This window comes from Alligator mississippiensis, chromosome 1 (genome assembly GCF_030867095.1).
Source record: "Alligator mississippiensis isolate rAllMis1 chromosome 1, rAllMis1, whole genome shotgun sequence".
In the NCBI taxonomy this organism is placed as follows: Eukaryota; Metazoa; Chordata; order Crocodylia; family Alligatoridae; genus Alligator; species Alligator mississippiensis.
The window spans coordinates 5,839,530-5,867,383 of NC_081824.1; the positions used below are offsets into that span (position 1 = coordinate 5,839,530).

Consider the following 27,854-nt stretch of genomic DNA (forward strand, 5'->3'; position numbering starts at 1 on the left):
TATACCCAGAGGTCCCAAGTACACGGGGGCCTGAGAGCCCTGGCCCCCCTCGAGAAGAGGGCCATCACCTGAAATACATAAAACTTTCCACATGTCCATCATCTTGGGCCCCCTCTCCCAGCAAAAATAAAAGTTGGTGCCTATGTTTGCAGCCGATGGAGTCCAGCCGCAGCGCAGGGGTTCAGGCTTCAGCTCTTTCAAAGGGTCTCACTTTGCACGCTCAGCACACCCCATAGGGCCACGATCTCTGCTGTGGACCCTTGGCTCTGATACAGCAATGATGATGGTACGTTAACTTATGGAATCGCTGCTAATATGAAATAAATATGCAGTGGATGCGCAAGGGGGATTATTAAGTATACATGTCTGAAGCACCGGCTGAAAGGTAGAAATGTTACCCTAAAACTTCTAAGAGGGATAATATGAAGCAGGGGAGAGGAAAAAAAACAAGTATTTAAGAAAACAGCGCTGGGAGTTTCTTTCCAGGGAGACATTTCATGACCAGAGTGCTTTTGGGCAGGGGCAGTGAATGGCCTCTCTGAGCAGCCAGTTAAACTAGGAGATTGGGTGATCTCTTCCAGCCCCGAAAGACAAGAATTTGTGAAAATCGCTGCCACCGCTTTCATGAGAAGTGATGAGATCAGGACCTGGTGTTTGCTTGCCCTCTGAAGGAGCATCTCCAAGAGAGCATCTGCGTGATGCATGCTCGGGGTGGGACGCTTCCCGCTCACTCGGCAGCGCTGGCAGCTCCCTCAAGGCAATCATCCCTGTACTAACCAGGCCGCGTTACGTTTAGTTTATGGGATCACGGCATTCAAATCCATAATGGCTTTCTTTCATGTTGCATTTCCTTGAGCCTAGGAGTCCTCTTCCCCTCCCACCCCCAGACCTCATCACTTTACATCCCTTTCTTTTCCTTGTTTGAGTGAAAGTGAGCCCTGGCTGTTTCGTTCGGCGGGAGCCCTGGAGCTCAGCTCCTGCGAGAGCCTGACTTCGAGTTCAAAAGATCCGGCTAAGATCCGGCAAAAGATAGCAATCCTCCGCCACCCTCAAAGTCCAAACGTACTAGCAAATGCTTGTGGGAGAGCGGGGAAGAGCGTGCAAGCTGTGCTGCACGAGGGAATACATTTTGCCGCCAGCAAAAGAGAGAATCTTAGGTTAAAATCTTACTTGCTTGTTACAGGCTTTATGTTAAACCTCCTAGCTTGGTCTAGGAGCCGTTTCATTGACAAACACTTTTTTTTTCTTAAAGTGAGGCTACTACTGACTGAGAACCAGCCTCTGATTTTGCTCTCAAGCATTCATAATGGAGCGGTTAAAATCCAGCCCTGGGAGCTGGCTGTTTTGGGATTCCTATCGCGGATTCCAGAGACCGCCCAAAACTCAGAGCCCCTTTTATGAATGCTTACCCCGAGCATGGCATGTCGTCGCGAGTGGTAATCGCCCTGTTGGATAGAAAGCGGCCAGGCCCTACGGTAGGACTCGAACAAACAGAAGGGGAGAAAAACACCTGGGAGAACAGGAGAAAGTCCAGGCCAGGGTGATGAGGAGCTTCTCACCTGGTCACCTGGGGCATATGGCATAGACTGCGCTGTTTCCAACCCAGGACTGGCAAATGCCTGTCCAGCCTCTGCCCGGGGACCTCCAGGAAGGAGACTCCACCACTTGCTTGTTCCTTCCATTGCCTGGCTGTTCTTGCAGTTAGGAAGCCTTAACTATAAAATTCAGAAATTCATAAAAATGTCAACATAAAGACACAAGTCCCTTCCCACAAATACTCCCTGACCCAGGTGAGGAGTAAGGTACATGTCGGGGGCATGGAGAGGGCAGTCAGATGCATCCATGCTGGCAGTGGAGGATGTTTAAATGGAGGAAGTGAGTGCCACCTGTCTCCCATATGCCCCTTGATTTTGCCATCAGAAACTGGCTGGTTTCTTACACTTGTTGCAGCAAACCTGCCTCTTGCAAGTGCAGCTGGAAGGGAAGATCTTCTTTAAGTGTCGGCGGTTTCTTCCCTTTGAAATGGGGGGCCTGGATCCTTAAACATCCTCCAGCTGAACTGGGAAGAAACTTCAGAGGACTTGGCAGGAGCCCTTGTATGTAATTTAGATCTTAAGCAGATGCATTGGCACATTTCCTGCGGCTGTCAGGGGGTCAAAGAGCCTAGGTGTACAGTAATTTATTTCCAGGGCTCTTTGCCTGATCATGGCTGCTCTCGGAGGGGAGAGGGGCAGGAACATCCTCGTGGTCCAGATATTGCGGTTGCATTTAGAGCAGTTGCTTGCAAGACTTCAAATCAGTCGCTAGCATCTAACGAGCGATTAACTTGTGAGGGGGGTTGGCTATTCCCAGCGCATCCATTAGTTCGTGTCAGAGGGAGTCGAGGGTCATGGGCGAGAAGGCAAGATGAGCTCAGGGTGTAACAGGAAGGCCCTGAATGCACACATTGCTGAGTTTCCTCCACCGCTGGTGGCTGCAGTGGGAAGGCAAGGAGCGGTGAATGCTTAGCAAGCAGCCTGCGTTTTCTCTGTAATAGAATCGTGAGCTCTTGATTATCGAGAGCTTCACGGGGGAAGCGGCATCTCCAGACACTTCCACTTAGGCAGTTAAACATAAGCAAATCTAATTTTTTTTAAAAGCTGCTGGAGAGCTTTCCGGCACGCCGCGAGAAAGGGCTATCGTATAGCAGTTGATTTGTTTTGTCAGGAATCCGCCCCCGCCCAAAAGCACTCTTGTCATGAAATGTCTCCCTGGAAAGAAACTCCCAGCGCTGTTTTCATAAATACTTGTTTTTTTCCTCTCCCTTGCTTCATATTATCCCTCTTAGAAGTTTTAGCATAACATTTCTAGCTATTTCAGCCAGTGCTTCGGATATGTATACTTAATAATCCCTCTTATGCATCCACTGCATATTTATTTCATATTAGCAATGATTCCATAAGTTAATGTAACTTCATCATTGCTGTATCAGAGCCAAGGGTCCCCAGCAGAGATTGTGGCCCTATGGGATGTGCTGAGCATGGAAAGCGAGACCATTCCTGCTGCATGGAGCTTATCATCTGAATCGGCATGACTGAAACTGGGGACACAGGACGTGTGGGTCCATTGCTGGTTTTCATCAGGGCAACTTTCCTTGCGGTAGGTTGCAGATTTACACGCTCGTGTCAGGGAGCAAAGAAGCCAAATTCCACATGGGACGATATCACCTTGCCCCCCAGCGCAACCTGTATTTATGGTACAGCCATCCAACCCTCCATGCATGAACTACCACAGCGTCATCCACTCCTAAGGACTCAGCTCAACACTGGTTTCAGCAGCAGCGTTTTGGTGACTCGTGGCTCTCCATCACGGGCAGTCCTAGGTGGCTGATGCTGGATGGCTCTGAGGATGGCCTGCAACCTTGGTCTCCTTCACTGCAATCTTGGCTGTTATCCCAAGCTATAAAAGATCAGCCTGTTCTATACTGAGATAAGAGACCCCCCAAAACCAACCAGGGTGATGGAAGCAGTTCTGGGGTTTGCATAAACCAGGGGTCTGCCACATGGGGCTCATATTATGCGGACTGTACCGTAAAAGCAGTGCCCTTGATTTGAGTGGGGTTATTGGCTAAGTAATGTGCTGCTCAATGTGGGGTAAGAGTGATGGAAGCATTCCTAGGTTTGTCCTCGTTCTGTTTGACGGCAGCGTCCCGTGGGAGGCATCATCTCTTGTGCGGTGGAAACAGCCTTGATGCGTCGGCCCTTTCAGAAATGACAGTGCTAGAGCCCACGCTCCAGAGTTGGGTTGTGGGATTTGGGGCAGAGGATGTTAACGGCAGCATCCAAGCTAAGCACGGGTTTCATCTGTCCGTGTCCCCTCTTCAGGTCCAAGTGGACGCTGTTGGATGCCATTAAACAGGGTTGTGTTTCACATCTGGGGCAGCTGCTGCTCAGAGCTGCTGTGAGCTCCGTGCTTTGGGATTTCTCCGGGGCTTTCTTACCCCAAGGCACTGATCAAACAAGACTGTGCATCATGGGGAGTGGATCCCAAACCATTCATTAAGGAACTACAGCATGGTGGGGTTTCTTTCCTCCCCTGAATTTTTTTTCTGTCTCTGATCAAGTGCCAACCTGTGCCATTGGTGGGGCTGGAGTTGGGGTGTCCTCCCTTTCCCCTTTTTACTCTTCCAGCTGTGATGTCTGACCTTGCCTTTTTGTCAAGGAGCACATTCTTCTGGAGTCAGTACCTCTGCTTCACGGCTGGGGGATGCAGAAATTTGGGCCACCTGCCTCCAAGCTGGATACCTTTCAAAGCATCCCTATGCCAGTTGGTCCAAGGAGGATGGGGTTGTGCCAGAAAACTGGACTCTGAGAGGCACTAAACCACGTGGCAGGTACCGAGAAATGGCCCCTGTTGACACACAATGGCCCAGACAACACCGCGAGCCTTTTTCTTCCGGTCCGTGTTGTACTAATATCATTACAAGTTCACCCCTTTTCTATCTCAAGCTTATGCCAGGACCCTCTTTCAGACCATCACTCATCACTCTTTGCCTACAGCCACCTCCAGGCTAAAAGCTGGCAGCATTTTAATGGCATGCAGCAGCACAGTACAAGCATTTCGGCTGGGCTACATTTCCCTCTTCTTGTCCTGTTATCTAGGCAGTAGGCATAGACCTAATGCAATGCTGCATAAGACCTAAAGGAAGAACTTGCCCCTGCTTTGAGGGCCATAAAGTGTTAAGACGAATCTTGGCTGGAGATGCCCATTGATTTCTGTTTGCATGTTTTTAATAATGCCTGGATGAGGGTTGCTTTTTTTTCCTGGCAGTGGTGAGTCTTAGCAGCCCAGATTGATGAAGAAACCTTTGCAATTAAAGCTACAAGGGGAAGGGAGCTCAGCAGACGGCAACTCATGTGGAAGATAAATGCCAGGGAAGAGGACTTTTTGTTTAGCTCATCTGAAAAATAACACCTCCAGCCTCGCTCTTCCCCTCTCACCAGTGCCATGCTGGTATGATCACAACGCACTAGTGTTGACTCGGCTGAAGAGCGTCAACAGTGGAGTTGCCCAACGTCCCTTCTTGCAAACCTTGAATGGGTTTCCCATTCAAGGGCTGAGATGCTTTGCTTTGCAGGGTCTGCTGGGATCTCAGTCTGTCGTGGGGAGGTTGCAGGCATTAGTCCATGTTCTGAACTAAATTCCCCGACGCTGCTTGAGGGAAAAGTGGTGGGCTGGGTGGAAAGCCTCACCAAACCGGCGGCTCAGGCTGCAGCGGGCTCATGCAGCCAAGCAGGGTTTTCCTATACATATCCAAATCAAAGGCAGTTTCCTCACTTCCAGTGCCAGGTTATCAGTTGTGACCCCCACATCCTTTCCTGGGCTGCTCAGAGTCCGTGTCAAATGGCACCATCTCCTGCTCCCAGCTGATCTACAACAGCACCGTTCTCTGCACGGGACTCTGCGCCTCTCCGGCGTCCGATCGGAGCATACTTGGCGGCTGAACTCCCGTGGCCTCAGAGCATATTTATTTTTTTGAGATCCAGCAGACTCAAAATTCCTGTCCTGACAAGTGCGTCTGGGTTATCGGTTCAATCAGAAGAGTTAGCGAGACGCCCCAAAGCTCCTCTCTGACCTCCTTGTTGCTTGGGCAGGGTGTGCTGTCACTAGCAGACAAGCAGCTCCATAGCTGCCCTGCCTGCGTAGAGGGACGCAAGGAAAGCGCGTTTGGCCTTTATTCCTTTCAAACCTCCTTTGACTGGACACTGTAATTGAATTATTGATTTGCAGGTGAAAACGCGGCGATTGTTCAAGCAATTGCTCGGGTGAAGCGATTGCCTTCCTTACCTGTTGCTAAAAGGGTTATTTGATTTGGACTGCTGTTCCGTCGGGCTTCGTAAGGATAACATCTTGCCTTCGTCTTCATTTCTACGCTGTCATTTGTTTCGTAGCAGCTAGCGTGGGGGCCTCACTGTCCTCTCGGGGAGAAAAGCAGCATTGCTTGACTGCGTGACGTAGACCCTGCGCTGCCCACCGAGTGGAGATTCTCCTTGAGCTCAAGTGGCAGATTTGCACCTTAGGAGTCAGAGGTGTCCCTGGCGTTCCTTGAAGTCCCGCCTGGCTGTTATTTCATTGCAAAGAGCTGCATTGCAGGAAGAGGGAAATACTGCACAATTTGTATGTCTTAATAGCATCCTGCCTATATGGGGCATGTTGAATAGTGCAATCTGTTCATGTGCATAAGAGCTGCCCGGCACTGGGCTCTCCCTGTACATTGCCTGTGCTACTTTACTGGATTATTGCTTAATTTGGGTGTCTGTTTACTGCTTCGGGGCTCAAACGCAACTCCTCGTGATGCCAGCGCTTCCTAGATGAGCAGCTAATGAGCTCGCTGAACCTACTGCTTTGTGCACATGAATGAGCTGTCGTGCCCACGAAAGGGTCGTGTTAAGGGAGAGCTGAATGCTGGGACTGAGCAGAAGAAACCAAAGTAGTGAGGCCTCCCCCTGCCCTTGGGTGCACACACCTCTGGTGTCTGCAGAGCAGGTGTTGAAAGAACTAATGAACTAATGGCAGACATCGTATGAAAACCTAAACCAGATGGTGACCTAGGCTGTGGTTCATGCAGTCCTGCAAGACACCGAGGAAGGGGAAAGGGCGCAGGAACAGGAGTCAGATCCGATATGGGAGAGGGTTGTTCTGTGTGACGGGTCTCCACCTCTGTGACCAAGCCGGCGGGAGGAAACTGCAGAATTGGCACTAGGTGCGTTAGAGATTTCAGACCTGAGCTGGCAGCAGAGTGGGTAGCACGAGGCTGAAGCAGGAGAGCTGCTCCACGTGGCAGCATGAAGCGTGGAATAAGGCTCTTGGTCCGGTAACGCACGGGCGCATGGGAGGGACCTAGAGGAGGAGACGGGCAGGAGGATGGTGAGGGCAGGGGCCAGATCTGTGAGTTGTGAGCTCACGGGAGGGATTTAAAAGTACAGGAAGCTGTTTTACGCTGGACCTTGAAATGACTAAGCAGCTGGGGGTGTAGTGTGAGCTTGCAGGTGTGAATGGGGTGTGTAGTACTTCTCAGGGGCTGGTGTCTGCAGAGCTGGGGTATGGACAGGCCACACAGCCGCCTCTGAGCCCCTGTGACCTGTGGGGTACGCTAGACCTAGCAGTATGCAGGAAGCCCCCAGCTCCCCGATCAGTGCTGCACTGATTTATGCACCTGGCTAGGAATGATGTGGCAGGGTCATTGCAAAACCATTTAATCAACTTCAGCTTTATGGAGAGAATTGCAAAAACCTGCCATGAAGTAGAGCCGACAGCACTGTTCTCATCACAACAGGGATGCTGCTCCTGTGAGACTGCCAGAGCCGTGCGGCTTGGGGAGTCCTCTGACCTGGGAGGCAGGTGAAGAAGCTGATCCCTTTCTTGCCCGCAGCTGTTGGCAAATGGTCACCTGGGGCTCCCAGGCTGCATGGGAGCGAGCCGCGCTCCTGGTAAACGGAAGAGATCTGTGCCGTAGCTGCTTTCCCCAGGGAGAAATCGCTGTCTCCTGCTATCTGGTGTAGAACTGCAGAGGATCTAGGAAACACGGGCAGGATCAGCACAGCCTTTGCTGCCAAAACAAGTCTGGTAAGAATAATCCCCTTCCCCTGTCTCCAAGGGGCTTTTCCTTCTCCCAGGGTTTCTTCCCCCCTGTAGAGATTGACTTTGTCTTTGCAGTGCTCCAAGCTCCTCTTTTACCTAGTGCCTGTCTCGCTTAAAGGTTCATCTTCCATAAGAGCCCCAGGTCCTCGGGCACCTAGATGGTGAGCCATATAGTCTTGTTTGCGGCCTTAGACTGCTCCAAGTACCGCCCGTCAGGAAAGGCACGGATGTGTTGGAGAGAGTCCAGGGGGGAGCCGATGCCCCTGTGAGTAGGGGGTTGGAGTAGCTACCTCCTGAGGTCCCTGCCAACTTCTCGGGGATTGTCTGGCAGCATTTAAAAAACTAATGTTACAGATATGAAACAATAAGGAATAAAGCCAAAGACACTGACCTCAAGGCTACCCTTTACTGGGTTAGACTACCTTAGCCTTATTCCGGAAAAGCAGACGCAGCGTGGGGACAGGAAGGGGATCTTGCCGATTACAAGACTAGACTAAAGACTGCTTTGTGCCCTTTCTTTAGTGCATGTACTAGGAACTATAGATTGTTTTTTTGCCTTGTATGGATTTTGGCCAGATGGAAGTTACAGTAAGCTTAAAAGAAAAGGAAGCTTAGAGGAGCTTTTGAATTTGGTGAGACTCGATATTTCTATTGTTACTGGAAAACCTACCCGCTGAATTCCCCGCTTTGTCTTTGGGAGCCCATAACAGAGGTGTATTTGGGTGGATTAGATGGATTGGTATGTTAAAGCAATAATAATTCTGCGTCTTCCCCATTGGTGCGAAGTGAAGCATCAAACACTTTCTTATTCCCCACAGTCTCCAACTTACACTGTAGTAATGGAAGTTGAATTTAGGGACACACAACACCGAGACTGATTCCCAGGAAGGCAGGTGAGGGATTGTTGTCCAGTGGTTAGAGTAGAGGGATGGGCATCTGTACTTCTGTTTTTGGTTCTGATTTCTACCCTAACTTATCCTGGGGTATTGCTTTGCCTTGTAACATCAGCCTCATCATTGCTTACCTATGACAGAAGTATTTTTTTTATAAGGCTTCATGCTGCTACCGTGCTGTTGAGACCTTCCACAGAAAGCGATTTGTAAGTACAACTTATCATCATTAGCTTATCCTTCTCTGGAATCGTAGAAGCTAATAATAGACACGTGCACAGCCTTGGTCCAGCTCCTTCCTCTGCCCAGTGAATGTAAAAAGAAATGTTCCTCGTAGCTTGTGCAATAGGGTTTTGTCTGCTCTGGTTTCAGATATCCCAGGAGGCCGACCTGTCATCTCTTCCTTGGGGATTTTGTTGCTTAGAAATCTTGCTGTCAGCATAAATTACATCTGAGCTGCTGGTCCAGGTGTGTTTAGCCATCCAGATTGCTTCGGCATCCTTCCTCCTGTACTCTTGCAGCTGAGGCAGAGCTATTCTCAGGAAGGGGCTTTTGCCTGCGCAGGAGCTTGCTGCAGATAAACTCGATGCCGGCTCGGGTTTGTGGCTGCCGTAGGCCAACGACTTCCATTCCTTTGTCGAAAAGGACCTAGAGGCACCAGTGCCTGTCAGCGGTTTGAACGAAGGGTCTAGAAACCACGTCAAATGCACACGTGTGAATGTTGTGAAGATGCCCGTCCCGGGTACATCTGATCAAACTCCCAAATCTGGTAAACGTAGAAGTCACTTCCGCGTCAATCCTATTGCCCTGCCAATGCAAATAAAGGCTTCAGTTCCAGGAGCAGTAAATAGGAGATATTTAGGGGACTAAACACAGAGCGGCGTGCCGAGGATGCCTCTGGTACTGTGGGGGAGTTGTATGCACCGCGACCCTGCTGTCCCAGCTGTGAAACCGGATCCACGCTCACCTCCCGTCCTGCCTGGGGTATTGATGACTGATTTCCTACGGTTTATAAAGCACTTTCAAGGTGCGTTGCCAAGAGAATGCCAAGCGCTTTATTTTTAGCGCCTTTTAAAAAAAATCGGGGCCTTTCTGTTCTGCCATTGATCTTTGCCTTTTTGAATCTCACAAAATAGAAATACAATTAAACATTGCCGGCGCTGGAAAAGAACCGTTCAGTCCCATCCAGCTGGCTCTCGTGAGGCCGATGCAGACTTGTTCCTGTGGGATATTCTTTTAAAGCGCTCTATCTGATTTAGTCTTCAATGCATCAGATGACACAGATACCCCATATTTTTTTTCCCCCTGCCTTCTTCATTGATCGAGACGGGTAGGGTTATTTTTAGGTGTTCCTAAGTAAATGGGCATCGAGTGCCGGATGTTGAGTGTGCGACTGCTGTTTTGGAAAGCCTTAATAGCTTGTGAGCCCTTGTTCTGTGCTGGAACAAGATGCACTGAGTTCAGCTCAGGTTGGATAGTCTCTTTCAGGTGCTTCTCCCTCTTGCCACTGCCACGGCATGTGTACACCCCAACACAAATGTTTGGAGTGACCTGGAGTGGTTGGTTGAGTTGGAGAGAGCCGTAGCTCACCTCTTAGTAACTTGTTGGTGCACCTGTGCGCTCGAGATCTAGGGCCTGTTCCTTGCTCTACCGCCGGCTTCTTCGATGACCTTGGGCAAGTCGCTCCAACTCTTCCCGTCTCGGTAGCACGTGGAGTGCAGATCCTACTGCCTTTCTCTCCCCGTTGGGTTGGTCTTTTTAAACCGCAAGTGGTTTGAGATAGGGAGAGCTTTGCTCTCTGTGTACAGTGCCTACCTGGTCTCGGCTGGAGCCCCTCGACGGCTTCCATAATACAAATAATGTATAGTTGGAAATCAAAGGGAACAAAAATGAGAGCTGCTGCTTTGTGCACTTCACAACTGGCTCAGATCTTAAAAGGCCCACCAGACAACGGTGCGCGTATGATTTTTAGTTAGCACATTATCCCCCACCCTGAGCACCAATACAAGGCCCTGTCTAATTTCCAAGGCTAGAACATCCTGTCACCTGGGTGCTCCGTGCCTTTTGTGTCTGCTTGGAAAGCTATTATATGAAATTAGCTTGCTGCTCAGGAAAGGCTGATATTAGCTCTGTATTAGGACTCTTACAAAGCCATTGATGATGATTTACTTGATGCACTCTTTTATTCAAGCTCTGAGGTATAGGGTAGAAAATGGAAGACTAATAGTCTCTAAGATTGCTTCCTGACTGAGTAGCAAAATTAGGTGGGCTTTTTTGGCAGCTCTCCTACTTTCCTTGAGCCTCTGCAGTTCTCTTGAAATCTCGAGCAAGTGTTTCCCAGACAGGCCGACTGGCAGGGGAGCTGGGATTTTATTTTATTTTTTCCTTTCGGTAAACGTGCTGATGATACCAGCTTGCTAGGGAGCGAGGGAAGAGAGATGCGTGGTTCCAAGGCACAACAACAAGCCGAAATTGTAAAGCATATTCAGATCTGCTAAGCAACAGCATCGACACATTTAAACACATCTCGCATCGAGTAATGTTGAGTGACATATTGGGAGCAATAAAAAAAAAAAAAGAAGAAGAAACAGCAACCTCAGACACAAATGCAGAGGATGGCTAGACCAGAGAGGCAACGTAGACATCACAAGGGGCTTTGGATGAAGGCAGGGAAGCTCCTGCCTATGTAAAATGCACTGGAGAGATCTTCCCAGAAAGGCAGGATACAGATTAAGAGCCAAGGTATAGCAGTCGAAAAGCTGGTGTACTTTGAAGCCGTATCTTGGACCCATTTTGGATGGTCATACTGGGATTAATAAGATTAGCCCTGCGTAATTCAGGAGTTGAACAAAAGTGGGATAGCAGACGCATTAACGAACCATACAGCGAAGGTGCATTTGGGAGTGCCTGCTAAACCTTCCTTATCTCCACTGTGCGTTTGAATTTGTAGCATCTGCAGGTCATAGCCCTGTGGTGACGGTCCTCATCTGAAAACACAACGTATTAAAAGCAATTCAGTTAATGTGACAACACATTTGAAGCCTTTGTATTGCTGCTCTGCACAAGTCAGCTTGGAATTGGCTGCCACAAGAAGGCCAACTTCTTGGCAAGCTTTGTAAAAGTTTAGGCATTTATTCAGAGAATGAAAATATCCGTAATTGCATCAGCTGGGTGAAAAAAAAGAAGTAAAGGAGATGGATAAACCCTTGTTCTTCAAGGCATACACCAACTACTAAGAGATTGGAGATAGCAGGAAACTTTTATCTGATCATGGAACTTGTCCCTTATTAAAAAAAACAGGTAATGGTCATGTGGATTACTGGTTTGATCCAGTAGTGGTTTTTGTTATTAGACCCCGGACAAATTTTGTTATTAGACCCTAGACAGGCAGCCTGACAACTCCCTGCAGGATGGCTGCAAAGAGGATGGAGCTGGGCTGGTCTCAGCGGTGGCAGACGACAGGACAAGGAGCAATGGGCTCAAGCTGCAGCAAGGGAAGTTGAGGTTGGACATTAGGAAAAAAATTCTCACTTGGAGGGTGGTGAAGCACTGGAACAGGCTCCCCAGAGAGTTTGTGGACTTTCCATCATTGGAAGATTTTAACACCTAGCTAGACAAAGCCTTAGCTGCGATGATGTAGTTGGGGCTGGTCCTGCTTTGATCAGGAGGTTGGACGAGATGTGATCTTCTGAGGTCTCTTCCACCCCTCATTTTTTTCTAGGATACTATGAAATGTCAAGTGCGATTGAAGTTTTTGGGCTGTTCTTAATGACTTTGGTGCAAATCCGGTCTAACTGGTTGACTATGGCCACGATGCTGGCCTTTGCTATGGCTGCTTGGAAGTTGCCAACGTCCACGGCCGTAGGACTTGGATCTCTTTAACCTGTTATTGCAGACATCTACTTCCTGAGCTTTGAAAGATCTTCCTGTGTTGTAAGGCATCCATTACAATGCTTGAGTTGTCCTGCTATTTTAGATACAGCTCCCCTGTCTTGGGGCTGGGCTCAGTGACCCCGCAGGTCTCATCCGTCTCTCATTGTCTGCGATTCTCTCCAGTGCAGTCTGCTGCAGCATTAAAGATCAACTGTGATGCATAGATTATGCACGTTCTCGTTATCGATTACTTGCACGCTAATTATTACCTGTTCCAAATTGCCAGCAATAAAAATATTCGAGGGTGCCAGGGCTGCTCTGAAGGATTTGAGGCAAGCCTTGTGCCTAGCGACTGAAGTGTGCGCACTGTGTCTGGCCGTTGCCGCCTTGTGTTTTCCTCTGCTCGGGAAAGGCAAAGTGAGCAGGGTTTGGGTGAGTCAGTCTGTGCGTGGGAGACTTCAAAGGAACACCTAGGTGCTGCGGGAGGTAGCAGCAATGAGTCAGTAAGTGCCATGAAGCTATGGGGTCACCTTGCGTCGCTGCAGGTATTTTCTTTTGAAGGAGGAAAATTATTCATTACTTGCATTCTGGCAGCACTGGAAGTCCCTCTCCTCCCACCCCTCCTCATCAGGATCCAGCCCCCGCTGTGCTGGGCATAGACGCAGGAAGGCGCAACCAAGATGTGCTCAAGCAGACAGCGTGGCTTAGTGGACAGAGCACTGGATTGGGGCTTGAGAGACTTGGTTTAGGTTCCTCGTTCTGCCAGCGGTCCCTGATGCATCCCATGCTGACCTTCGGGATGGAGATACCGGGGCAGCTGGCATAGGAGGCAGCCGGTTGGTCTCAACCAGCTCTTTGCCAGGAGAAGGCTCCCCTAGAAGAGGGGAACCTTGTTGGCCACTTCAGGTCACTTTAAAGCCACATATGAGTTGGCTTGTATGGCAAAAAGGGTCATTAGTGCCATGGAGAGTCCAGTCTGTGGGCAGATGGGCTCACCCTACTCATTCGTGCCGTTTCCTGCGGATGCTTCATTGCTCACTTCCAGCCCTTGCCTCTTGGAAGGGATTCTCATAGGCCACTAAGCCAAAAGCTTCCTAGTCCGGTTGGTCACCCTCCTTCACTTTGCACTTGATTTTTTGCTCGTGATGCGGTTGGGCCCAGCTGGTGGTACAGGGCGTTTTGTTTCATTTTTGCTTTATTTTTTTCATGCTGTGTGCATGTGCAAGCTGGAGGCTCTGTGAAGAGCGAGGAAACGTGCCTCAAATGCACGGCCGAGCAGGGGATTCTTCCAAATGTCTTGTTCTGCTCAGGGGTACGACTAGGACTGCAGCAAGCCCAGAGCATCGCTAACCGCGGAAGTGATCTGTGGGCCTGGAGAGCAAATACCGGACGGCTTTTCACAAGCTGTATTCTGTTGTTTGAATAGTCGTGCGGAGCTGATCTCCATCTCCTGTGCCCTAGCTGGCCCTGCTGTTGTGAATAAGACAAGGGCTCTGTTTCTCAGTTCGGTCCATTGGGCCTCAGACTGTGGGTGACAGTAGACAAGAGGTGGTGAGGTTTGCATGACGCTTGCTCTCGGGTTGCGTGCGTAAAGATGCAATAGAAGCATAAAATACTACTGGTGTTAGTATTTAGGATTACTTGAGCAGCAGCTGCAGTCTGTGTCATGCACAGTGGCTCTGGGTGGTTTCCAAGCTCTGGAAATGTGCTTTTGCATCGTTAACAGTTCAGAGCATTACTCAAAAGTGGACCTGTCCTATGCCCTGTGCTTTCCCTGCACAGGAGCTGATAAATACAATTTTTCTTCGCCCTCTTGCAGAGGGGGTTTACCCTAAAATCTGCTGTGACAACTGTCTTCCCAAAGGCCAAGAGTTCTAGTTTTTTATATGTCTGTCTGTCATCAGAAAGGCTTTTGCATGTGTTTTGTTACAGGGTTGCAGCAGGTTCCTTTGGTAGCTGTTCGGACATTGCAAAGCTCCTTCGATGTTGCATGCCTAGGTCTTAGCCAGTGGGTCATCTCACATCCCTCCAGTATTCACTGGGGCTCTGTGTGTCGTGGGTGTCTTCAGTAGAAATGTCTTCAGAAGACCTTCACAAGGTGACACCCAGGCTTTTATGTCTTTAGGATACATTCACCTGAAAGCCCCTTGAAGCAAGCAATTGTCTTGTGTTGTGTGTTTATACAGCCAAGATAACGTGGTCCTTGACTCATCTTCCCAAGTCAGTGATTCTCAACCAGAGAGTCATAGAAAATGAGGAATCATAAAAAATGAGGGCTGGAAGGGATCTCAGGAGGTCATGTTTAGTCCAACCACCTGCTTAAAACAGGATCATCCCAGTTGAGGCTTTGTCAGCCCAGCTCTTAAAAACCTCCAAGGATGGAGATCCCACAATCTCTCTGGGTTAACCTTTTCCAGTGCTTCACCACCCTCCTCGTGAGAGAGTTTTTCCTAATATCCAACCTCAGCTTCCCTTGCTGCAGCTTGAGCCCATTGCTCCTTGTTCTGCCATCTGCCCCCACTGAGCAGCCCGGCTCCATCCTCTTTGCAGCCCCCCCGCAAGGAGGTGAAGGCTGCTATTCAATCCCCCTCGGTCTTCTCCCCTCAGCCTCTCAAATCATATCCTGCAGCCCCCACAACCATTTTCATTGCCCCCCGCTGGACTCTCTCCAGTTTGTCCACATCCTTTCTATAGTGGGAGGCCCAAACGTGGACTCCAGATGTGGCCTCTCCAGTGCCAAATAGAGAGGAGTAATTACTTCCTTCGCTGTGTTGGCAGCATTCCTACGAATGCAGCCCAGGATGCCATTTTTTACAGCAAATGCACACTGCTGGCTCATAATCAGCTTCTTGCCCACTGTAATCCCCAGGTCCTTTTCTGCAGAGCTGCTGGTTATCTAATCGGTCCCCAGGATGCCTTGAGACCCTTCCAGGGGTGCCCGGGGATGCCGCACAATATTAGCACCATTAGATGTGCCAACATGATTCACAAGGTGACCTCACCGATTTCAAACAAGAATCCATAGCGTAAAAATAATAATTCTGCCCTGTTTAGATTGTGGTCTTGGAGTTCTTTGCAACCGAACAGTCCTTTGCTCTTTTATTTTATCATAAAATGAGTGAAAAGTAAACACTAGCATTTTCTGAGGGGGGTCTTGAGCCTATCAAGGGGTGCCTTGACTCTAAAAAGGTTGAGAACCACCATCCTGGAAGGGTCTCGACCTGGAAGGGTGTGGGCAGTGGGGTCCCGCAGGGTTCGGTCCTTGGACCGATACTCTTTAATGTCTTCATCAGCGACTTGGACGAGGGAGTGAAGTGTACTCTGTCCAAGTTTGCAGACGACACAAAGCTATGGGGAGAAGTGGACACGCCGGAGGGCAGGGAACAGCTGCAGGCAGACCTGGACAGGTTGGACAAGTGGGCAGAAAACAACAGGATGCAGTTCAACAAGGAGAAATGCAAAGTGCTGCACCTAGGGAGGAAAAATGTCCAGCACACCTACAGCCTAGGGAATGACCTGCTGGGTGGCACAGAAGTGGAAAGGGATCTTGGAGTCCTAGTGGACTCCAAGATGAACATGAGTCGGCAGTGTGACGAAGCCATCAGAAAAGCCAATGGCACTTTATCGTGCATCAGCAGATGCATGACAAATAGGTCCAGGGAGGTGATACTTCCCCTCTATCGGGCGCTGGTCAGACCGCAGTTGGAGTACTGCGTGCAATTCTGGGCACCGCACTTCAAGAAGGATGCGGATAACCTGGAGAGGGTCCAGAGAAGGGCAACTCGTATGGTCAAGGGCCTGCAGACCAAGCCCTACGAGGAGAGACTAGAGAAACTGGACCTTTTCAGCCTCCGCAAGAGAAGGTTGAGAGGCGACCTTGTGGCTGCCTATAAGTTCATCACGGGGGCACAGAAGGGAATTGGTGAGTATTTATTCACCAAGGCGCCCCCGGGGGTTACAAGAAACAATGGCCACAAGCTAGCAGAGAGCAGATTTAGACTGGACATTAGGAAGAACTTCTTCACAGTTCGAGTGGCCAAGGTCTGGACCGGGCTCCCAAGGGAGGTGGTGCTCTCCCCTACCCTGGGGGTCTTCAAGAGGAGGTTAGACGAGTATCTAGCTGGGGTCATCTAGACCCAGCACTCTTTCCTACTTATGCAGGGGGTCGGACTTGATGATCTATTGAGGTCCCTTCCGACCCTAACATCTATGAATCCTAAGTGCTATGCAGTGCCAGTACGACAAGATAATCATTCATTTCTTGTCTTAGCTAGGTGGCAAGACAGATGTTCAAACTGGAGCAAGAGAGTGGGGAGGAGAGGGATGATTTTTGGGGATCAGACTAAAGATTTGCTCTGTGTGTGTGTGTCCATAAAGAGTCAAACCCGTAGGATGGTGTGCGAGGCCACATCTAGGCTAAAAGCTCTTTTTGGTAGTCCCACGAGGCAATCAGCTTTGCCAGGTTGAATACCCCGCTTTCTTTTCCCCAGGTTTCGTCACGTTCTAACTTATTAAAGGGCTTGGCAAGAGACATTTTTCAGGCTTTTATTTATTTTTATCTATTTACCTGGAGCACTTTGCTCTGCTTGCGCTGCAACAGCGAAGCGCGCTGAAAGCAGGGGGAGCGGGCGCAGCGCCTGCGTCAGATCTTTTGCTTTTCCTATTTTCACGTTATGAGAACGTGGAGAGTCCAAGCGGGATTGTGACCCCTCGGTGCTCGGGGGTGCCAGCCCCTGCCAGGTGATGCCATCTGGGAAGACGAGCGACACCTGCAAATTTTTTAAACAATTACCAAGAAATGAAGCAACGAAAAATAGAAAGAGCAGGAGCCAGCCTACCCCCATGTGCCCCTCCAAGTGCCGGGAATTGAGAGATGTCTCATAAGCACGGATCACGCAGTGGATCATGCGGCGAGCTTTAGAGATCAGCCCTTCAGTGAAATGAAGGTGGAGAAGCAGCGTGAGGGAGGCACCTGGGAAGGGACAGGCTGATTGAGCTTGGTGTGCTGCAACGTAGGGAAGCCACGATGGGATTCAGAGAGCAGGGGGTGAGCCGATCGGAGAGCCAGCCCGGGAAGGCGATCGTGGCAGCCGCGCGGCGTACGGCCGCTTCAGTATCCTGCAGATGTTCATTATCAATTCTGTTTATGCCACGGGGAGTTTTCTAGTCTGCAAAACTGACACCGTTTTAATAGACAAAGACATTTTGAGCACAGCGCATCTGCCTCGCAATGCTGCAGAGCTGCCTCCATGCTGCAGCGCCACTGGTCAGGCTGTTGCTTAATGGTTTTTATTTTAAGGCCCCCATTTTTTATTCCAAAAAAAGCACTGCTGAGCCAGGAACCCTGTCCGTCGGCAACACTTTTCGTCCCCCTTGCAGCAGCTGATTGACCCTGCCTCGCTGTCTCTAACATCTTAGATTGCCTAGGTGAAAGGTGTGCAGTAGCTTCCTTTTGTTTTGCAGGGTCCCGAAAGCATTTCACAAACTCCACGCAGCGTCACGGAGATGCAGCCAGCTTTGGGAGGCAACACAGGAAGTTGCATTATGTGGCAGGACACGAAAGCTTGGCTGTAGGCAGCCGGATTGAACTTTGGTGTGTAGGACACAGGACCATAAGACTGGAAGGAGTTGCCTAGGCCAGTAAGTCCAGTGCCTATATTTGCAGACAAAACCCTCTGCTGCGAACATCACCCACAACCACATGGAGCAATATCGAAGAAAGCCTAAAGCACCAGGGTGTCCTTGAAATGAAATGAAATACTTTCTCATGAGGGGGTAGTAAAGCCCTGGACCAGGCTCCCCAGAGAGGTGGTGGGGTCTCCATCCTTGGAGGTTTTTAAGACCCAGGTAGACAAAGCCTTGGCTGGGATGATGCAGTTGGGACTGGTCCTGCTTGGAGCAGGGGGTTGGACTAGATGTGACCTCCTGAGGTCCTTCAACCCTCATTTTCTTTGAAGCTATGAAATCTGTGCAGAGCAGAGAGGACGTTGGGTTCGGAGGTATTGTCTGAATGACCCCTGTGCGCTGGTGTCACTTGTTCCCATCTGGGAAATCTCCAGCCTTTTCCCAGACATGGATCACTCTCCTCGGGGCCCCACTGTCCCAACACCTAGAAGGAAGCAGACTGTGCTATTCACTGCCTGTGCCACCATCATCCCAGTGCAGGCTCCTAAATAAGTCAGGCACCCAGACACCTTTTTGAGGATCAATGCCTAGGGCTTCTCCAACATGTTAAGCACGGTTCCTGTCCCAACGGGCTCACAGCTGAAGGGCAAACAGGCAAGGGAAGAAGAATGACAACAGATAATTTATACACGTTGGCTGTTGGCTAGGAGGGCATCATTGTGAGTAAGGTACAGTCTCATGGACAACCTGCAGGAAATCGTACTGGGCTGAAGATTTGATAAGTGGGTGAAAGAGTTGGGGGAGCAATAGGGAACGGGCTTGACAAGGCTTGGCATGAGCTACTGGTAGGGCTGAGCAGTTGCATGCGGCTCTGGAGCTGGTGGCACAAGAAGCTTTTTCATGGCTCACCATTAAAGTTGTTAACGTTGCTGAACAGGATCGGAGAGGCCTGGACTACAATTCATCTTGTCTGTCTGTTTTGGGCAGGGGGTTGTATTTCTACTGAAACAGTCAAACTGGTGCAGCTGGTGTCGGCGCAGTTATACTGGCATAAAGGTACCTTAGGTTAGGGCAGCTTATTCCCTGTTCTTGATCGGGCCCAGCTATAGTAGTACAAGCACCTATTGACTGGTCAGACTGGGGAAGGGGAGCTGTAAAAGGTGTAAACAAGCACAAGCCCCATGATAATGCATGGTACAGTGATCCCAGTGAATTGCCTTCCTCTGATGCATCCAGAACAGGTCACTGCCCTGGAGAAGACCCCAGGCTGGTTGGGACTTTGGGCTGCTGCCATCTGGGAGATCTGTGGGTACAATAAAAAGGTGAAAGACTGTCCTTCTCCCAAGAGGACTGGCTGATGCAAGTTATGTTTCGTGGGATAAAAGGAGCCTTTTGCATCTGAGGTCCCTGATTTAGCTCTAAATCTGGACATTGCTGCAGTCCAGCGGCTCCTCGGTTGCACGTTGGACCGTGCGGCCCATTTTGTGACGAGCATTGCTGCCAGGTGCGAATTCCTCCGGCTCTATAAATATTGGCGCTTACAATGCTAGCGTGGTACCTCGTCCTTACAGTCGTTTGGTTATGCAGCGTGATTGATGGGGCTGTCGGAAACCGCAGTGCCTCCATTTACATGGTGACGAAGCCTTCTCTAGAAGGTGCTGAAGGCCATTAGTTGGGCTAATAAGATTGCGTGCAGCTCCACCCACGCCCCTTCCTTCAGAGGCACTTCTGGGAGGTAGGGGAGACCTTTCTCATGCTCTCCAGTATTCATAGAAACAGGGGAAGGGAAGGAACATAGTGTGAGCTGATGCAAGGCAAGGAGCTCTGTTCAGTAGCAAATTAAGCTGATTTTTTGCCAGAAAGGAATGAGATGTAACTACAGGTTGGCCCGAGAGAACCGTAGCCTTGGAAAGGACCTCAAGAAGTATCTAGTTGAACCCAGATGCGTTTCATAGTGTGGTCTGAGAGCTGTGCTGCATGGTACCTGTAGGTTGTGTTAACTGCATTTAAAATATGAGCGTCCACACGTTCAAGGGCTAAAACATACACTAAGTGCGATTGTATGGTAGCAAAGTTCATGCTTTTTGTGGGAGGGATTTCTCCCCATCGTATTAAGAGCTCAGGTATCCTCATCTGTCCCACAGAGATGATAAGTTCAAGAGCGGTGCATGTGGGACCTGGGACCAACAATCATGGTAGAGATAACAGCAAACATTACTGTGCTACGGCTTAGAGCGTCTTCTAGCTTTTTAATAGGGCACAGTAATGCTTACGACGATCTAAATAAAACACGTGCCAAGTCCCTGAGTTAGGTAAACTCCTTACTTCTGCATCAGAGTAAAGAAGTTGGTGATGGGGGGTTTCCCCCAGCCAGCAGACATCCAGCTTTCCACCAATTTGAGTTGGCATAGGGGAGACAAGGAGCGATGCTCAGATTCTGCATGGAGATACTGGCTTGCTTAGTATCCGTGGTATTTGATCTTCTCCAGTAATTACCACTTGCAGGCTGCTTTTGTGGGTTGGGGGGATGCTTTTCAGAGCCACCATTGAACCAGAAAGCCAAAGTGTGGGAACCCCTTGGAGAGTCTCTTGGTGAAGAGCGGACTACACGGGTTTTCCTCCTGTGTGTCGTAAGTAAGTGCTGTTGTCCTGGGCAGAGGGTGAAATGCCTTCCCCACCCCAGGGCCACTCCAGCCTGGAGGGAATAATCCTCACCCCGTCCCGGCCCTTTGCCCTGCCGAGAATATTTACCACCAAACTCAACTGGTGGGAATAATTTTGGTATAACTGTAAGGCCGTAGATGTGGGGTAACGAAGAGCCATCTGGTGTGCCCTGCTGAAAGAAGCAGCTGTTCCAGTTTGGGAAAGGGTAAGGGGAGTTTAGTTTAAAATCCCTTAATTTTTTCACTGCTAGGTGTTGCCCTTCTGTGATCCTCGGATCCAGATCCACGCGGCTCTCAAAGCGCTTGCTGTCTGTCCCGGCAAAACGGAGAAGTCCTTGCTCCAGGAGTATCAGTTTCTGTGCGTTAGAAATCGTCTGGTGTCTTTTAAAAGTGAACCAGATTGTGTCATCATAAAGACGCCTGTCACGCAGCTGTCGTGTCGGCCAAGCGTTCCCTCTCAAGCTCTGTGCACGACCGACTTCCCGCACCGTGATTAGAAATGCAATGCTATTTCATGTCCAGAAGAGTGGGGTTGTTTTTTTTTTTACCCGCGGTCTTCCAGAGCACAAAAGGATTCTCTCGTGCGCTGGTTATTTCTTGTGCTCACAACTGTCCCAGGACCTGTAGGTGAGTGGAAAACAGGAATGAAACAAGGAGATTGATTAAATACCTCTCCCTTCCCCTCCCCAAAAGGAGGAGTAGTGTATCGGGGAGCATATGGAAAAAAGCTTGAACAGAAAAGGAACTGAAACAGGATCAAGCTGTGAGAAAATGCAGCTTGGAAAGGGGGTGTTCTCGAGGAAATTAATTGCAAGCTGTGCCCTAGACTTCATCTCTGTTTTAGTTCCCCCTCGCCTCTGAAAAATGGGGCTGATATTTGTAGCTCTGAAAGACGTAAGACAGGATCGATGTTCATGAGATGATTAGCCCTTGATAGCAGGGAAGGGTTTAGCTGGCATGATCCATCTATCCCAGGTCCCCCCCGGTTCCTCGTACCGTAGTTATCTGAACACTTTGCTATCTTGGGTGTATTTATCCTTGCAGCATCCCTGGGAACTGCTCTTTGACAAACAGGGTAAGCAAGGCACAGGTGAACCAACTGACTGATGTATGCCGGGTCATCTAGAAGGGCTCTTGCAGATGGGAACTTCAGCCCTGGGCTCCCAAGACTTCAGGTAGTGCCCTAACCACCGGACCACCCTTCCTGTCCAGATGTAATCACACCGGAGGACTTTGGGATGAAAAGTGCTGCAAAGGCACAAGCCAAATCTTTGCCTGTTTTGCAGCGCTGCCCTGACTTGGGGTTATCCTCAGCTCCTCTTTACAGGTGGGGAAACTGAGGCACAGATGCTAAATGTTTTATCCATGGTAATGGAGCAAGTCAGTGCCAGAGATGGGACTACCCCGCAGTCCTGGCTCCCGTTCTTGCCAATGTAACCTCCTCACCATTCATCCATTGACTCAAACGTATCTCCAGACATACAGACATATCTATGCTCTGGGTACAGCTCCCCACCGCCAAATCCATGCTGACGATCTGCTGCGTTTTGATGCACCTGGGTTTTAGAAGAAGCTAGAGCCCTGTTGCAAGACGCTGGCAAGCTGGCCCTTCCTTTGATCTGATGCCGGTCTTGACTAGCAAAGGTTTCCAATTGCCAGCCAAAACTGGTGAGAAGGATCCTTTCAGAACTGTAGATTGATCTTCCTGCTAGGTCCAGGAGTCTGCAAATGCTGGCACTTGGTCGGGGTGCAGCGCCAAGGGGGAGCATTCACAGCAGCGGCTGGGAGCCTCAGACACTTGTGCCTGGTGTGTTGTGGCCGTGGGCAGCAAGGCTTTGAGCACACTTTGCCCCTGAGGGCTTGGGCTGGGGTGGGTTTCTCGAATGGCATCCACAAGGTACCATCCCATGCCAGCTCTGATCTCCCACTCCCTCAGTTGACGGCGTGTAGGAGGGTGAGTGAAAGGGGGCAGCAGCTTGGCAATGCTCTCCAAAGTTTCTTGCTTGTGGCTCTTGCCCCCTAACACCTTCCCCAGATGAATGAGCCTGCAGGGCTCTCCCCACAACGCACTCGCATGCAGAAGCGATGGCCATCTTCCCTCTGATCTCCTTGCAACATGCCTCCATTGAGGCCACAGTGCCTGGGGCTAAAAACAGACTATTGGCTTGGTTTGCATTTCATAGAAAAATGAGGGTTGAAGAGACCTCAGAAGGTCCAACCCCCTGCTCAAAGCAGGACCAGTCCCAACTACATCGTCCCAGCCAAGGCTTTGTGTACTCTGGTCTTAAAAACCTCCAAGGATGGAGACTCCCCCACCTCTCTGGGGAGCCTGGTACAGGGCTTTACTACCCTCCTGGTGAGAGAGTTTTTCCTAAGGGCTCCCAAGGGAGGTGGTGCTCTCCCCTACCCTGGGGGTCTTCAAGAGGAGGTTAGACGAGTATCTAGCTGGGGTCATCTAGACCCAGCACTCTTTCCTGCTTATGCAGGGGGTCGGACTTGAAGATCTATTGAGGTCCCTTCCGACCCTAACATCTATGAATCTATAATATCCAACCTCAACTTCACTTGAGCCCATTGCTCCTTGTTCTGTCCTCTGCCACCACTGAGAGCAGTGCCATTAGCCTTCTTCACAAGGGCACACTGCCAGCTCATATTCAGCTTATTTCCCTCTGTCACCCCCAGGTCCTTTTCTGCAGAGCTGCTGCCCAGCCAGTCGGTCCCCAGCCTGTACCTGTTGCATGGGATTGCTCCAGCCTAAGTGCAGGACTTTGCATTGTCCTTATTGAACCTTGCACTTGTCCTGATTTCTTTTGGTCCAATCCTCCGATCGGTCCTAGGTCTCTCTTAATCCTAGCCATACCCTCCAGCATATCTACTACTCCCTCTGTGTAGGGGGAGCATTTGAGCATCTTGTCTCACAACAAACCCCAGACCTTACAGATGACCCAGCCCGTGGTCCCTCATTAGGTACCTGTGAATTATTTGAACTCAGAACAGTCATTTGATGTAATTGCCATTTCAGCCTAGTGTGTAACTGGCTGTTTTGCCTCTGCTTTGATGCGAGTCTTATCCTGGCCTAATCAGAGCCGCATCAAAGCAGGTGTCTGTCTTTTAGACTGGGACTCCTGCTAGACGTGCTGCTCCTTGGGCTGGATTACCTGCAGTGAAGAGGGACTGCATCTCCTGGCCCCACCTAACATGGGGCTGCCTATGTGCACGGTCTCAGACCATGGTCTGGATCCCAGACCAGCAGGAGATGCTTTTGTGGGTCTTGGGCACAGCTGAGTAGTACCAGTTTCTGTGTGAAAGATGATGGTTTCTCCCCCGGCAAAGTATCTGTAGACAGGGGAAGGACGGGCAAGGTGAGGAGCAGGTCTGACCTAGCTTTGGGACTTGAATGGATTGAATCCTCCCTGCCTTGGATGAGGACCAAGTTGTGGTGCCTTAAACCTGCCACCGGCTGGATTCGGCCCACGGGCCGCATGATTGACACCCCTGCTATAAGGAGTATGGCTGCTCCTCGTCCCTGGCTGCACACGTGGCAGTGCTGTTCATAGCTGGGGCGGATGTAAGCTGTCACTGAAGATCCCAATGAATGTCTACCAGACTCCTAGACATGCAGGATGCTTCATCCGTGCTGTTAGACAGTCAGTCTTCCCTCTCCCAGAACAGGGGCCAGGTTGCATTTCTGTAAAGGAAAGAGAAGAGCGTAGTAGAGGTTCCCTCCCTCCCCTCTGTGCTTCCTTTAAACAAAAAACAAAATGCTTTTAATGCTGGGGAAAGGTGCCAGCCTGCCAGCTTTGGAGATACGAGTTGTCTACTGGGACGACCAAAGCAGCAGCCTCCCTAATGCAAGGTTCCCCAGGGTGGCAAGCTAACACACTTCAGTATTGACCCAGAGAGGCTGCCTCTGTGAATGAGAGGTGAGTTTGTTCATTTTTCGCAGCTCGCCCATGACGTGATCTCTCCGCAGAGACTGAAAGCAAGGCAGGCCTTTGTAAGGATCAGGAACTGCAATTTGCTTTATACCTGGAGTGCAATTAAATATGTACCTCGACCTCATCTTCCCCCACCCCAACCCCCCCTCTTTTCAAAGCGATAATTAAATTTGCAGATTGTCAGAGCCCATGGTGGATTGGTTAGTTAGGAGAAGATGAAAGGAAATAGGAGAGAGGTGGAGAGGGCAGGGATGTGTTTGCTGCAGAAAAGATCGTTTGGGCATCAGCCGCTCGGCTGCAGAAGAGGAAGAGATAATGTCGGTTTTCCCCTGTATTTGTTGTACTCCTTGGCAGCAGGCACTCGATCTGTTGGGTGAATTGGTGTCTCCCACCAGCCCATGCTCTGCTTGCTCTGCAGGGCTGAGTTGCAAAGAGAAGGGGTATCAGGGCAGGGGGGCGTGGAGTAGAGGTAAAAGACCCGCATTTAGAAAACTAGGTGCTCCAGGGGCCGGTGCTTACAGGTGGACCAGGGCAACTTTTGAACGCAGCTTTGGAGGACAGTAACTTTCCAGCAGTCCTTGAGCATAAAACTGACCCGGCTTATTCAAGAAAAATGCAGAAGGCCTGAAAACTCCCTGTAGCCAAATGACCTCCCTGCCCCGTGGAGGAAAGGTCATTGTGCTCGCCCTGAGAGAAGGAAGAAAGCTGGGAAAGGGAAGTATCTGTGGATCTGGTTGAAGGAGGGTGAATCATACACCCAGGGTTTGGGGGACCAAGCATTTTGGGGAACTGAGCAAGGGCCTTTCAAAGCAGACCTGCCCCTGGTATTAGAAATGGGAGAAGGTAGGTCATCCTGAGACGGGAGATTCCCACCTGAGGAATGGGAAGCCGATTAGATGAGTCGTTAGCGGGGGGTGGCTGTAATTATCGAGCTGCTGATTGTCTCCTGAGAGCGACCTGCCCTTTTCGTGTCGTTCGGTGCATCAGGCACTCAGCATTCACCTCAAACAGCCGCATGGCTCTTCTCAGCGTGAGCCTGTACTGATTGAAAGACCTGAGCCAGGCTTTGGGACCAGGTTAGCGTGTTAGCCGAGGTGTGAAGGCCTCTATCTACTACTCTCATCCTATTTTTGGATGCCCTTTCCAACGGGAAAGCAGCAGTCACTTACCTGCGCTTGCTAGTGAAACAGCACTGCCTTGGTGACTGTCACTCTGGTGTCTGTCTCTGCTTTTTTCCTCCTTTTATCCAAATAACAAAATGCATTAAAACCTCAGGCTGCATCTAGGTGATGGGGAGTAAAATCTCCGGTAATGAAGAGCAGCCTGAAAGTGTCTGAAGTGCTTTCCTTATCGCTAGCGCATATTTCATACTGACAGTCGATAGTTTTAACTGATCCCAGGCCACGTGTGTTGCATTTCAAGTACCTCCCCGGCCTCTCCCCGTGTCTGCTGAGTTTAGCAGGAGCTACAAAAGTCCTGCAGGAAATTTCAGGTCTCTAACGGCACGGATTTACTCGTGATTCGTCTTTTAGGGGTTGGGAGCGTGGGCTTCGTTACAGGACAGGCGGAGTAGGACCGTTGGCGAGTTTCGTAGGCCAAGACATCAGCTTTCCTTGACTCCGTTCCTGCCGCCCTGTCCGAGAATTGGGCCTTTTATGAGCTTTGTGCGTTTACAGTGTAACCACGATCGGTCTGACATAAATCAGGGAGAAAGCCTCAGGGGGTGGCTCCAGAGCCGGTCGCGTCCAGCTTTCCTCTGGCCAGGCGGAGAGTACCATGTGCCAACCTCATCTCAGGTTTTTTGGCAGTGTTGGCATTTTAATGGCCCCGACTACACGTAGATCTGAGCACTTCTTCATCTTCAGTATTGCCATCCTGACGGGGCCTCTGAGAAGCGAGAAAATGCTTTTCTCTGCTTTCTGCGGAGCAGGAGGTGAAGCGGAGGCCCAGGGAGGGTTGGACGATTCGCCCAAAAACCTCCAGGGATGTCTGTGTCAGGACTGTGACATTCATGAAGCCTTTTAGTAGAGCTTCATACGTTTCCCCCTGGCTGCTTGAAGTGAATTCAGGGATTATGGCCGGCATGCCCTGCATGCTCCTGGAGGTTAAAAGAAAGTTAATAAAATCCTATTTCCTGAGGCATCCTTGGGATGTGCGCCGTCAGCTGCTCTGAGCCCATAGAAACTGAGCGCCCATTCCCCAGAAGACAGAAGCAATTGCGGTCCCCAGGGGTCCTAACGGGATTTTTGGCACAAATGAAATCTGAGGATGGAAGAGGAGAGGGCAAATAGCATCGGGGTTGAAGGGTAGCAAGACCTCCGAGGGGACCCAGGTTGTGCAAGCACGGTGCGGATGACCACGTAGCTAGATGCACCTAAGCATTTGCCCCCGTTGCATTAGCAAGTGTTGCACCTCGGAGCTGGCCCCGTCTCAGTGCCCGAGATGCATTTTAGGGGGCATGCGGAGTTAGGATTGCTGATGATTAATACAGAGTTGGGATTGCTGATGATTAACGCTGCTTGTCAGGGGTTCACCTACGGCGCTCAGCTTTTAGGAGCTGCTGCCGTCCGTAAGTCCCCCACTCGCTCCCAGGTGCTCCATCGACGGATGCTCCCTGTGGCCGCTGGTCTCGGCGCAGAGATGGCCACGTTTCAGCAAAGGGCAGAGCAGCGTCGGTGAGGTTGCAGAGCTCCTTCGAAGCTGTGCGGCTGAGAGGAGCTGTAGCAACGAAGCGATTAATGCTGTCTCTGTCTGCAAGACCCCTTTTTTATTCCCGACAGCAGATGGAAGCTTTTTAAGAACTAATGAGTTTAAATAAACTTTAACTAACGGCAAAAATAGCAAGCGCTTTTAATGGGTTATTTCATCCTCTCGCACCTAACAAAACCCTTCTGTCTGGGGTACAGGGAAAGTGCCCTGCCGTTACCAGGCTCCCTCCGTTTGACTGACAGCCTCGTGCAGGGACGAGGGATTTGCATTCCCTGCCAGCCTTGCACCTCCACGCATGCAAATGGGAGCCGGTGTGCCGAGAATACTATTCAGCGTGAGCCCAGACCTCTCCCCTGTGTGCCTGCCCCGGCCACGCGCCAGGAAGCAAGACAGCTGACTTAGCCTGTTCTGACTTTTTAGCCCTTTTATCCTCCCAGCCTTTGGAGATTTACGCTGCTGCCCTTTGCTTGGCAGAATTATGAAAGTATGATGTTCCTTAATTTTCAGTCTCCTGGCTGCTCTTTAGCTCCCAGCAG

General features: G+C 50.3%; 1 protein-coding gene across 5 annotated transcripts in view; it reads left to right on the forward strand.

The window, feature by feature from the left end:
• EXTL3 (exostosin like glycosyltransferase 3) overlaps positions 1 to 27,854 on the forward strand; it is a 193,374-nt gene that overhangs the window by 114,177 nt on the left and 51,343 nt on the right. The window contains exon 3 of one of the 5 annotated variants that reach the window (XM_019483815.2): positions 7,412 to 7,605. The exons of the other annotated variants lie outside the window; for them this stretch is intronic. The gene's annotated coding sequence lies outside the window, so the exon portion shown is untranslated. The remainder of the gene's footprint in view (positions 1 to 7,411; positions 7,606 to 27,854) is intronic. 5 annotated transcript variants of the gene reach the window in all.